The sequence below is a fragment of the Argopecten irradians genome, unplaced genomic scaffold, assembly GCF_041381155.1.
Source record: "Argopecten irradians isolate NY unplaced genomic scaffold, Ai_NY scaffold_0100, whole genome shotgun sequence".
NCBI lineage: Eukaryota > Metazoa > Mollusca > Bivalvia > Pectinida > Pectinidae > Argopecten > Argopecten irradians.
This window is the reverse complement of record NW_027187567.1, coordinates 62,207-75,983: the sequence shown is the minus strand read 5'-3', so window position 1 is coordinate 75,983 and position 13,777 is coordinate 62,207. Positions and strand designations below refer to the sequence as shown.

General features: G+C 32.9%; 1 pseudogene; it reads right to left on the bottom strand.

Moving 5' to 3' along the window:
- Positions 1–1,678: 1,678 nt before the first annotated feature.
- LOC138311739 (uncharacterized) lies at positions 1,679–7,845 on the bottom strand (annotated as a pseudogene).
- Positions 7,846–13,777: the final 5,932 nt, after the last annotated feature.

The window sequence follows — 13,777 nt, the reverse complement described above, 5'->3', positions numbered from 1 at the left end:
CGATTCAATTCTGGAAAGAAAACAATATGTTGCTGTGCTTGTTTTTGCTCTAGAGCACTTTGAAAATGGCATGTAATGTGATACCACCTTCAAATCTGAATCCCTTGAAAAACACATGTTTAATGACAATGTTAAAAAAAAAAATAAAAAATAATAAAATCACATATAACATTGGTTTTACTGTCATAACTTTCATACTTTTACAAAATAAAAACAAGAAATATTAGCATTCATTATCTAATATATCATAATTTTAGCCTTTCACTCCATCCTCATTTAAACTAGAGATTTCACTTCCATGCCTGCAAAATCTAGACTAAATCATAAAAAAAAAATATTTATAATATTTAACTTTTTCTTAAACTCTGTCAAATTAAACAATTAACCTTCAACAATCAAAATTTGAAAAAATAATGATAGGTCGCTGATGAAAATTTTGAGATATTCCAACATTAATTTACCTACCCCCCACCCTACCCCCATTTCAAATCCATTTTTTCACCCAGTTTCTTCATTTTTGCATATCTATTTTCATATAAGGAATAAAGAAAGGGTTCAAAATTGTTGTTAAAATGCTATGAACAATAAAAAATAATTGATTTTAAAATTACTGTATGAACAAATCAGCTATTCAAGTGTTTTCTTCGCATTGTTCAAGTTTGAGAGTTATCTCCCTTGTTCTCTTATTTCCCATAGTGAAAGCAAAGTAGTCTTACATTAATTTTTAAACATCAAAATAAATGGTCAAACAACTGACGTTCGTACCTAACAAGTTTTGTCTGCTTATTCTATTTATACAAGATCAATTTTATAACAATACATCCAATCAATAATGTCACAACAGAACATGGTGTAAGCTATATATTACCTAGTAGGTTACAAAATGAACAGTACTGTATATTGTCTTTAGAAAATGGCTTGATAGGCTGATTCATCGTTTACAAGAAAAAATTCTTTTCATGTCATGTCCAAATGAAATTAATAAAAGTGACATCAATGCTTAAAACTATTAATTATAATACTATACCACTTACTATATACATGTATATATATACTGCTGGTTACAAATTCGAGGCCAGGTCCCTGGGACTACATATACATGCATTAGAATGCTAAAGACTAAGAAAGCTAGAAGTTGGAACAAAGATCAAACACCAGCTACATGTAGCAACAATTGTAGTTGCTCAACAACAATACAAGGTCAGTAATGTGTCAAACGATATGATACAGATCTAACACTGCAGATAAAAGTTGTAAACATCAAACTTTTACATTTCACTCATACAAATTTGCAATTGTGAAAAGTAATCCCCGACAGTGCTAACAATTTTAGATGACTTTGTCACTCTTCACAAGCCTTTACATACCGACACTTCTCTCCAAACACTTTCCTTAAGCCATCAACGTCCATTCCTTCATGTACGCTAATGACCAGCAACTACAATCACAAACTCAACTGCCAGCTACTTTCCTTGCCATAGATTCACTCTAGATCTTACTTTCTGTCTATTCAAGGGTTTGGTAAAGAAGGCAGGTTTGCCCCCCGCACTCTTTTAGAATATCCTGTGCATCTCTTTCGACATATTCTGTAGAGAAGGTAGCATTTTCATAGGCAACTATCAAAAACATTAACAGTTTTTGCACTCTAAAACAAGAGTTTGCAGTGAAAGCACATCTGCTAATGCATCATGTGCATTGTAGTCTGAACTTCCCCAGTGACATGTTTCACAAGATTTGGCTGGGAGTAAGACTTTAACTATCCAGGCATAACCCCGTCCTAAAGAGTATTTTTCCTGTGTCCAGGAACCCTGATACACAGCCCAGAAACTCTTCTTGTTTTACCCACAGACTCCAAAGCATTCATTAGGAGGGGACAGTCAAATGTCTTTGATATTGTGTCCAACAAGGTACAATGGAGGTGGATATTGCTTCAAGAAGGCTATAAGATCTTCTAAAGCTTGGACACTGATACAGAATCAATAAGATGACCTCCTTTATAAACAACTTTCCATTCCTACATGTCAAACCAGTGACTGAGGAGGCAGCAGGGGATATAGTTGTCACCTGTGAGTTACGTATGTGCTAAATTTATCATCTTCGCACACTGCTGGCCCACTTGCGTGATATGGGAAAGTTCTAGCTGTAAAAGATATCGGGAAACATTACTTGCAATTGCTTAATTAATAAAAAATCATTAGTTCATTGGATGTGTATCGGATTTCTTGTTAGTGGCTAAAATAAAAAACTCATTTTTGAAGGGAATATACATGTACTGTAATCTATATTTGATGCACTGGAGATTGTCACAATATATGAGGGGGCAAACAAACTCTATTATGGTAAATAAAAAAACCTTGCCTCCTCAGATATTGTGCCAAACCTCCTGCGATTAAAAAGATTATTCCTTTGTATATTCAAACTTTCTGAGAGATCTTATTTAGACTGAGCAAAGTTAACCAAGTGCATCAATGGGATAGCTAGATGAATTGGAGGATGAGCCGATACTAGTGAGAGTATGAATATGGAACAAGCTAATAGTAAGTGTTGCAAGCAACAGATATCCCTTGTCGTCGATTACATTTTCTAATCTATAGATGGCAAGTTATTATTTTTACCAGATAACACATAAAAAAATCCAAGCTGCATCACCACTTATGTGACCACCAAGTTATCGTACTGTAAAGTAAAATTTGTGAAATGAAAACACATCCTGACATACAGATGGAGAAATGGCCGGATAGACAGATTGATGGGGACAAAAATTATAGTCCATCTTGTTTCACCGGCAGAGGACTAATAACGGAATATATATCTGCTATAGAAACTTACCTAACCCTGTACTTTCCAGGTCAAAGTAAACTTGTTTGGACTTTTGTGGTATTGGCGAGGTATTGAGACTAGGCAAAGGTTCTGGATTAGGAATTTCCTGAATGGAATCAACTGGTATGTCCGTTGTATCTATACAAGAGGAATATGAGGTACCTTCTCTAATCTCTTTTGTTGTATTGGCCTGGATCCTGTTAAAAATGAAAACAAAATACCAACATATATAATAAAGTAAAATTGCACAACCAGGTACTTCATGTCAAAGTGACTGCCATTATAAGGAGAATTGTAGTAATCTGATGAAGTTTCACCATCATTTTAGTAATTACCTTGACATTAAATTTACATAATAATTTCCCATTTTAAACTTCTTTACAGAGTTAAGTAAAATGTAAAGAATCATTAAACTAAATCCATTTATGAAATTCAAATACAATAATTCAAATATCTATAAGCTCTATTCCATTTTCAAATGCAGAATTATTTTGTATTATAAAATATATCATACCTTCTTGCATGCAACTCTAGGCGTCGTTATTTTGGCTTTTCTTGTGATGCTACATGCCTTACGTTTTTCGTGCTTGAAGATCCCCGCAGACCAGGCAAGTTTAAAAGTGTGTCCACCAGGTGACAATCCAACTTGTCTATGTGTCTGTGATTACAAATTACATACAAGAACTGTAATATTTCACGAATCTATTCATTTCAGACACACATACATGAAGATAAGCTAATCACTAATGTTCAGTTTTTTACCTGGTAGTCATTTTTAATTAGGATATCACTCGCAGGAATTCTGAGGCCATATTTCTCCACTGATCACAGAATTTTCAATCAAATTATCTGCTAAATAAAATGCCTAAAAAAAATAAATGTTGTTTGATTGTTTTTGTAAAATATATTCACCAACAGAATTAAGCGATACAATTAGGGGCCATGGAAATTAAAGGAATTAAATTTACTCACATTGGTTACATAGGAATGTCCAATATTCTTGTGTGCCACACTAGCTGCAACTCTGTGATTAAGACTGGCTGTTCCACTATAGAAATGTGCTTTAGGTGCCTTCGATGCCACTGTTTTATTGAAGGACTCGTTTTCCCTGAGTGCTTCCCAATGTAGATAGTTTGTCACTTTGATGTTTCAGTGTATCAAATAGTGCAGTCAAAGATGATTGCAATCCCTGGTCTTTCAAACTGTTGGCCATAAGGCAAAGCTCTGTACTTTTTGTTTGGGTTTTTCTCTATGGGAGCACCAGTTCGGGTCACATTCAGAATGATTTCCAAACACATGTTTAATTATGACATCAAAGCCTTTGCTAATTCCCTTGGAATTTCCCTGATTCTGGCTGAGCATGTAATTAATACACTTTTGTATGTATTTAATCACTTTACTTGTCAGTGATTTATGCTTAACCTGAAGTTTGTACAGTTGTGAAGTAATGTTTTTTTTCCTGACATGATTACAGTCTGATTTCTTGGTGAAATCAGTTTGAAGTGAATTGTTTAACCGCTGAAAGGTTGTAGTGTCATCATCAGCTATTATAGTAGATATCTCATGTCCTGCCTTGTGATGTTTAGTAACCATCTCTATCACCATGTCAGATTCCATAGACTAGACTACTGCCATCCCAGTTACATCGACAATCGTGGGATTTCGAGACTTGGCCCTGTTTGCTTGAAACATCACACATCTTGCAAAAACTTGCTGCATACGCTGTATCCGACTACTTTGCCAGTTTGTGCACCAATCATAGAACAGTGACCTGAAATATAAGATATCTGATATATATAATGTAATCAAACATGTGATCATTATGACATCACTAATGCTTACGTGGACACTTATAATTAAGCATTGAGCGTCTTTCCAGTTGGCATTCATAGGCAATATAAATGCACAGAGGGAAATTCTATGGTGCGCGCTAGCACTTCATGTTGAATTTGCCTCTGTCCAGTTAGCATTCATTTTGGCTATGAATGCCAACTGAAAGACGCTCAATGCTTATATTTACATTTAATAACAATTTTTAGGAGATTTTTCATCAATTTATAACGAATAAAGAATTTATTGTCGTCGAATACAGGACAGCCATTTTAACAGTCATCTCCTGTGATTGCTGACACGACATTTGTAAAGTCAAAATAAGCAGATAGGAGTTTATAGACTGATGGATGCCAACTGTGCTTGGTAAGGTTACATAATGGAAATATCTACTGTTACATACAGATCTGGTATCTATAATGTATATATACAGACCATATAAAGTTTAATGTTTAAATAAACCGCTTCATTGTAATTAAACCACTTTATGCTTTATTTGGGGTACACTCAGCTTTGTTTGGTATATTTCAATAATTTAAACATAAACAAGCTATCCTTGAGGGATCTTGGCACCCACCCAAAGAACTCTTTAAATATCAAAATCTAAGATGGCTTGCCTTTCGGCCATCTTGTTGATAGATCAGTCCCAAAATGCCACATGCCAAACTTAGGTCCTAGGGAAACCTACATATGAAATCTGAGACAGATCCCTTCAGATTTTTGAGAAATAACAGTAATAAGAATTGTTAATGGACAGAAGGACGTACGAACAAAAGGATGAGTTTAATCAGTGGTCTGGCTTCTTCTAAATTGATACACACACAAATGCTTAAAACTTAAAATGCATATAATTACAAACCGGATAAACTGTCAAAGGATCTACCACTTCCTCTCTTTTGCCACGCTCCATCCACACTGACTGTAAGCCTTCCATCACCACTGTTTTCCCTGTAAGACAAATCATACATGATTGTTCAATTTTTAGTTACCTAGCTCATTAGTATGCCCATTTTTTCTTATACAATGTACAGTGTACCTACGAGAGTATATATATATACTAGTTTGTCCCAAGACAATATATGTATACACTCATGTCATCTGAAGTTGTATTACATGGCTGTGTCAACAAATTACTATTTTCTTAACAAAATTTTATTTTCAGAAACAAAACTAGACAAAATCATTTAATGGGAAATTTATCTTCCTGAAGGGTAAATATTTGCTTTATTTGATTGCGAGCAATGTTATTTATCAGCCCCAAGATTAACATGTACAGTAGACCCTGATATCAAGCGCAATGATCAACTTACTAATAATACTAATAGTTGAACAAAAATTGCTTATACAGGCAGGAAAAGATATTGTTATTTCAACATACTCAGTCAATCTGATCTCTTCAGCGATAGAATTTCTCTATGGAATCCTCTGCCACAAGCTCAATTACTGGTCCAATTTCTTTTTGACGGGATCTTAACGTTGGTTCACTAACGGGGTGGTATGTTGAGTGACGTAAGAATACTATTAATCTGTCTTCCTCCTACACCAGCATTAATCATTGCTGAAAAAGAAAATAGTTAATTATTATTATAGTTCTGTGTGTAGTTCATAATCTTTGCATTGTAATACAAGATTATGAACATGCGTTTCATCAAAAAAGTATTTCTAAAATCAATGGTCAATCAATGTTAAAATAACCAATAACCAAAAAATTCCTCACCTTGGTATTTTTCAGCAGCCAGATTTATAACAAATTAAATCGTGCAATAAAGTGAAAACAATCATTTATCTGCAGATCGCATTCAGTTGGGAAAATTAACAGTGCACATATGTGGAAAGACTTTTTATCAGACACAGACATACAATTATGTAAAAATCATACACTGTACATGCATAAAGATATATCAGGCCAAAAAAAAATGTCTGTTTAGGGTTACATTGGCAAAAAAATTTTGGTCGGGAGGATTTTTTTTAGTGTCTTACACTCTAAAATAATGGCCGCAACCGGAATTTGAGATAGATACAGACATGTATTTTTTTTTGCCTGATCTACATGTATACATGTACCAGATGTACAAGCATGCACATGTAGAATCCATACATGCATGTACAGTATTGCGCAATATTGTATTGTACATATTCTCTCGATACATGTATACAGACATATGCTTGTACAGTAATTTTATATACAAATTGTTAAGTATATGTATACATTCGGTGTATTATAATACCTGATGCAAGTTTTGTGTTAGCATCCCAGATCCTTCCATGTTGTTTTCCTGTAGGGATATTGTTCATGAATTGACATGAGGTGATTTTTGTACCTGTTGGATATGAAAACAAAAATATGAAGAAAAAAATATTATACCTTTTTTACTTGAAATAGTATCCTCATCAACCGCTAAAAAGTTTGATTTTAACTTTTACATTTTTGTACATTTACAGCTGTACATTTTTTATTGGCAGTTCCTGCATCATGGGTCCATTTTATAAAAATTTTCAATGATAAAATACAGATGTAGAACATCTAGTATTCCCAGTATAGAAATATTATGAGGGGGATTCGACTGAAATCTTAATCTAATTTTTACTGTGGGAAGCGGAAATTATAGTATACGAACCCGTAATGTTTACTCTGTAACATTGTGCCTACCTTCAGTATAGCAGATAGGCCATACGTTTTGTTTAATGGGTGAGTGGTATTTCAATAGATTGAAGTGGCTGATGACACTTCTTGCATGTGACAAGCCATCGGCCAAAACACCTAGCTCGACAAATCGTCTCCCATGTCTCCAACTGGATATTTCTTCTTGACCATCCCCACCTGCTACACGTACAGCGTACGAGTGGTCAGTGATCACTGGTGAAGACGATTTGTGATCGTCGTCTGCTCCGGCCCCGGGTTCCTTATAAAAACGTAATTTGGCACCCTCGCTAACACTACGCAGCCTTTTCAATTGTTTCTGAGTTTTAAAGCCAGACTTCAATCTTATCTTACCCATGCATGAGTGTATGGCGGTCAATGTTTACAAAATATCAGCGAGCGTTCTTGATCTCTCTCGGCCTGTGTTTACATTGCTTGACAGCTGCGCCGGTTTGCGGCATGTCGTAAAAGATGCCGAAAAATATTTAAATATAAATATATATAAAATATTACTTGTTTTCATCACATTTTCTAACCTAGAATTAAAATTTGTTGATAATAGTTTTAAAAAATGTTTTTTTATACATTTACCCTTTTTATTTACGACCTCTCATATCCGGCACGGACAGACTTACGACAGATATTGACTTTACAACATCCTTAATTGTAACTCAAAAATTCTATGTTGTATGCTTATTTGTCATATGAAAAAGAACATAAAAAGCATACAAGTCATACACATGTATACAGTGTTGTTGCTTGAACATACTATTGTATATGAAGGAAAAATCACCTCTGTTTTATCCCTGAGAAAGAAAAGTGATATGTAAAAGCTGGGAAGAATTAATCTATAATTGATGACATGTGTCTACAAAAAAAAATTGTTCAGATCTGTATAGTGTATCTACAAAATAGATGAAATAGTCTGCCATGAAATAAAATTTTGTTGCAACTGATCTACCAAATAATTGTAAGCATATGGGTTTTAGAATATTTTTTAGTCAGTTTAAAGGCTTAGGAAATTATTTATGTCACAAATCAAAGATTTTTTTCTCAACATTTATGAAATGAATTTGTTTTGATTTATTCTGTACTTCCAGTTTTTATTACACGTTAAATAATTCACATGACCAATTCTGACTGTTTCAAAAACATGGGAGAACATATAGTGTACATGATTCTTTTAGATAGATATTTCTGCCTAATGATCACCGTTAATGTCATGGTCAATGTCAGTACAATGTACATACAATATAATATACAAGAGTTAACACAAGCCAGGGCTTTTACACTTCATTTCAATTTTAAATTAGCACTTCATTTTTGTACATCTCTGATAGGAGGTCGTTATTAATTGCAAACAAATTTTATCAGGAAAAATTAAGCAAGTTACTTCTCCAGACCACATGTGCTCCAAAAACATTGAACTGCAGTGGTTAAAACTACAAAATATCTCTAATTAACATTTAAATAGACTGGTAAATATGATCAAATAAGTATCTTACATCACTTTTAATTAGTTGTTTAAGTCATTTCCTTTGTTGGTGCTCATAATAATCCGTTTTTGGACTCTTAAATATTTACATCTGTTGCAATCTCAAACTTTCTGTCAGTCTTGTTGACTTAAGAGTTCAGCCAAGGGAGGTAATTTGATGACGCAAATCACCACTGTCCATCACAAGTTATCTCCCTTGCATCAAATTTGAATTTTTGGACTACTTTGAAATTATTAAATATTTTATTCTATATTTCACAACTACATTTTGTATGAATGGTTTGGAAAATTGAAATCTTGCTTAATTTATTGCATATCAATTTAAATTTAAACCTTGTTGCGTCTTTGAGATAAAAAAAACTCCAATTATAGTAAAAAAAAATTAATATTAAATATGATTTCAACCTGATTGATATATATAAAAATTGTGCTCAAATCCGATGAATTATTAGGACATAGTGGTCAGTTTCCTTGTTAATCTGTTTTTAGGCACATATTTTGCCATTGCCATGGTAACAAGGGACATATGACCCTAATAAATCATTTTTGGAAACACATTCACATATGCTTCCATTTACCAAAAATTTAAAGAAATTTTTTGCAATGTCCATGCTTTACATAGACATAGCTAAATGATTACTGACATGTGCTCTTAAATATCATATTAGATTGCATTAAGCAATGATTTTGTGTATTATGAACTTAGGCAAAGAATATTGTGGATGGGATGGGATTGGGGAGGAGGAGCAGGTGAAGGGGAATGTATTTTAACTTTTAAACATTTAAATACCAATGAATATATTGTTATGTTTAGAATTAAGATAAACTGGCTCAAAAATTAACATTTTTCTATAATGAATAAAGAATGTAATTATATATAACACAATGCTAATTAAAAAAATTTACAAAATCATTATTGCATTTTAAAATTCTATAGCAAAGTATTTCAGCTAGTATATAACCCTCTGATCATCAGAAAAAAACAGATATTAGTGTTTTAAATTTTATACAATAAACATCACTTTCAACCTCCTCCCCCCTCCCTACTCCCCCTCTCCAATCCAATCCCATCCACAATATTCTTTGCCAAAGTTTATAATATACAAATATATCAATCAATGCAATCCAATATAATACATATCACACTTTTTCTGGTATATTATGGCACAAGATGAACTTTATTCTTGAATAATTGACATTTAGCAAAATGGGGTCACTGTGACCTATTTTTTGACACTAAGTTATATTTTCCAAAATGTTTTGCTTTCAACAAATAAATACATTATAATTCATGAAAAATCATTATTCAAAAAAATATCATTTTGGTTCCAATATATAACTGGACAAAACAGAAAATTGCCCCCCCCCCCCCCCCCCTCTGTTTAACACCCCAAAACTCACAAAGGACTCCGACCTGACCTTCAGAATTCGTCAGATCATGATGTCTTAACCCCAGGATATCTGCAAAAAATATATATTTAACTTATGGGTGTTGGCCACCAGAGGACCCGAATTGACACTCCTCTTTTACTACCACATTCATGCTATTGATTTAAGCTTTTTTTAGATCCCGTGATATTTGTATAATTGTATACATAACTTTTTCCAGAAGTAAGCTTAAGCCAATTTTGACCATGGACGTATACGAAAGTTTTCCCAGATTCAATAAAGGTAGGAAACATTAAGTTCATATAATGGAGATTGGGATTCGTCTCTGTATTCAGCATATGCATTATTATCTACAATATTTTGAAATATCTTAACAAGAAATAAAATTTGATCAGTTTGCTAAACGTATTGTCAACATTTACTGAAAACCTACTTTATATAAAGAGAGGGTTGCATGTGTGTGCATTACATGCACTGCGATCCAGATATTCAAGGGGTATAACTGATGGCGAATTATGTATCTGTTGTTTCGATACCATCATAGATCGTAATACATTGGCCACTGTGTGATAGGGATGAGGGCTTTGCAGTATAAGATATAACATCTATGACCTCTCGGGGTTAGACTATTTATTCATATTTCTCTTTAATATCTTCAGTGATGCCAATCATTTAGATTTCAAGCAGAGAAATTGGACGGCAATTGAGTAAGTTGATTATTAGCATTTCTATATGTACTATTGATTAGCTTATTAATTATTTAACGTAACGGATTTTACATAAATCATGTATGAAAAAAAATCATGCTGCCCAAGAGTAAGTATTACTTTATTCTATCTCGCTATCCTATAACATTGAAAAGGTGTTAATGAACAAAAATATTATAAAATATTACTCATGTTGTCTTATAACGTATGATTTAGAATTTTATCATCAACAATAAATTCAGTATTTACTGTGACGTAGTAATACTTGTCATTTCTCCTAATGTTTTTGTATTTTTAAACATAATTTTAGGAAGCAAGATTAAGTGAGAGTATATAGGTTTCCATTCTCTTGTTCTATGTCGTTAATGCTGGATCATGTGAATACGCAACTATATACACGTTTAATACATTGGGATTGTTTTATGATTTAGATTTTTGACAATTTATTATTAAATTACTTGTGTCTGTTCTTTTAATGATGAACTACTCCCGTTTTTCACACTATTGTCATGCGCTTTTATAATTAACGGTATTTATAACGAATTATATGATTATGATTTTGGATATCACAGTCCAAAATCTTGTTAGCTAGTCGATAAGGGAGATTTAGGCGATAGTGGCACATAACCTGATTTCGACCTATTCCTTTCCTTATAGGAAGAGTGTACTCATGTCGGAATGCCATTCATCAAGACGGATTATTTCCTGAGTTTCTGTTATCTTTATTAGAACATTGATGAAGTAGAGTTTTATCTCGAACTTAGATTCTACTTTGAAATTTAAATAGGTGTTGTCCCACTGTGCATTATTTTTATATGAATCGTATCGTTTGCAACCGGAACACAGAGAATGGAAGGCAGTACTATAATCCGGATTGTTGATTGTAATTTAAATTATGACGTTATAAATGATACTGTACATTGTATATATCTGATATGACGGCACGGTCATTACTAGTATCACAAGGATAAAATGTTCATTATGAAAGACAAAAGTATAATAAATCAAGTCATTTTATTTTTCTTCGTTTAAAAGAGAATTGTCGTCCACTTCACAATCAAGATGCCATACATATATATAATAGTGTATCGGGGTATTTCCCTTACCAGAGCCACAATTGACATAGATATCGGGTAGACAATTAGCTTAAATGGTGTCGACTGAAACATATCATTGTGTTACTTTTGCAATAACATATTTTGCATTATTTCAAAGAAAAGAATTGTGAGAATTAATCTATCGAATTTAACAGTACAGTACCTTATTAGTTTTAAAATACAAACTTACCCTCCAAATGCCTTCTGTCTAATGTAATTTCAGTTATAGGTGTGATCAGCACAGCACTAGTGATATTAAGTGCACTTTAAATAATTGTTTGACTTCTAATTTTGAGAATTAAAAGTTGCCAACGTGTAATACACATAGGTTATAATATATGACTTTTATACATGTATTTGTTAAAGATGTTGTTATTAGTGTATATGAGTGCGGGGTTGCAAGTTCAGTAATTTCCTGCGTATTACCCGCACTGGGGTGTATATCGCGGGAAGCTAATCGGGCATTTTCTATGATTTTATAAATTATACTCCAGATAACCCGCACCTGCAGATTGCCCGCTGAATATACATTGATGTAAAACTTTAAAGCACAGTATATATGTTGTATGTAATAATAAAATTACGTCAATCTACATGATAAAATGATTTCATTTCGAAGGCGGTGTAAGTTTATTCCAATACATATAAAGTTATCAATAACATATCTTTTTGCAAATCGGTTTTAAATAAAACAGATATGGCTCAGGTGAAAATACTTCAGCAATGTAAGAGGTTTACTAGCTATTCCATGTGTATTTGAAACAGTTTAAAACGTATAGCCCGCATATTTTTTAAATCGCATATTTTTCAAAATTGGTAATAGTTCCAAAGATAGCCCGCATCAGTAGATAGCTGCATTAGGCCTAATCTGGTGTAAAAAAATCATATAGCCCAAAGGGCAATACGCAGGATATTTCGCTGAGTAATATGGCTCGCGTCGCGGACTTTTCGATTTATGACACATTTTAATTTTAGTATCATATTTGAATCAACGTTTGGCACAAAGTAAGTTAATATTATTATTTTTACATGAATATTGTTATACTCGACGTTTGAATAATGATTTGCACGATCAATGCTTTGCTCCATTAGCAGTAATAGGTATCACTTGTAGCTCTAAAGACGATTATCTGTCCCAAAATCTTTGAGCTGCAATATTGTAGCTAAATCTGAATATGTTATCCTATAACTTTGAAAAAAAACTTAAGATGTTGTCAAACTGGTGATTAACTTATACATCTGAAATAAACAATTGTGTCATTATTTCCTTTGGAGTCGCATACGTGTGTCTTATTTTTTTAATGTAGTTTAGAAGCATTTAACGATAGAATACATTTCCAGTATCTCATTTTACAGTCCTGATAAAACTGGAATACGCGAATCGCTAAATAGCAAGTAATTTTTTGTTCAGTTGGTTTTTGGATTTTCATATCATTTAGATATTCCACAATTTATACTAAAATGCGATTGACTGATCAAATATTATTGTTAAACATATGCATTTATGCTTTTGTTAGCATAATTGTTATGAGAGAAGATGCATTGTGAACGGATGCTGATATATTTCATAAAGAGAGGGTTGGAATCATTTAATAGACGAAAACTATTGTGTCATCAGTATGCAACATTTTATTGCATGGATGACGTCAAAAATAACTTTTCAACATTCCTAAATAAGTGTATTTTTATTTCAGAAATCAGATCTGCATATCTACCATTCTACGCATTGTTTGAAAGTTTTAAGTGTAAGTTATTTTTATTATTTACTTATATATTTATTTTACATGGACAGCTCAGA